The sequence below is a fragment of the Cucurbita pepo genome, unplaced genomic scaffold (genome assembly GCF_002806865.2).
Source record: "Cucurbita pepo subsp. pepo cultivar mu-cu-16 unplaced genomic scaffold, ASM280686v2 Cp4.1_scaffold008510, whole genome shotgun sequence".
Taxonomy (NCBI): Eukaryota; Viridiplantae; Streptophyta; class Magnoliopsida; order Cucurbitales; family Cucurbitaceae; genus Cucurbita; species Cucurbita pepo.
This window is the reverse complement of record NW_019654421.1, coordinates 1-474: the sequence shown is the minus strand read 5'-3', so window position 1 is coordinate 474 and position 474 is coordinate 1. Positions and strand designations below refer to the sequence as shown.

Genomic DNA, 474 nt, shown 5'->3' with positions numbered 1-474 from the left:
CCTTTCTTGTAACATCCATCTTTAAGTTTCACGAAAAAATCAAGGAGAGAAACACGGTATGAATCCTTTTCTTGAGAGGTTATATAAGGTAATGAAGTTTGGGAGTTATTGGAAAACTTTAGTTAGCGAAATCAGTATGAATCCTTTTCTTGAGAGGTTATATAAGGTAATGAAGTTTGGGAGTTATTGGAAAACTTTAGTTAGCGAAATCATGATATGGGAGAAAATGCTCATCACGATCCATATGACTTTACTAATAGATACTACGTTCCTTATTCAGTGTTTTCACATCAAGGTCATTTCATAAAGGTCCTACCGGGAGTTGAACCCAGGTCATTGGATTCAAAGTCCTAAGTGTTAACCACTACACCACAGAACCCCTTGTAAAAATTTATTTTGGAATGGTTTTCCTATTTTATGCCGATTCAACAACAAGGGAGATCCTATCATGAGTCAAACTCAAGTTATTGGATT

At 35.4% G+C, this 474-nt stretch overlaps 1 non-coding gene across 1 annotated transcript; it reads right to left on the bottom strand.

The window, feature by feature from the left end:
• Window positions 1–307: 307 nt before the first annotated feature.
• On the bottom strand, window positions 308–379 carry TRNAQ-UUG. The gene has a single exon. It is a non-coding gene; the product is annotated as a tRNA-Gln (tRNA).
• Window positions 380–474: the final 95 nt, after the last annotated feature.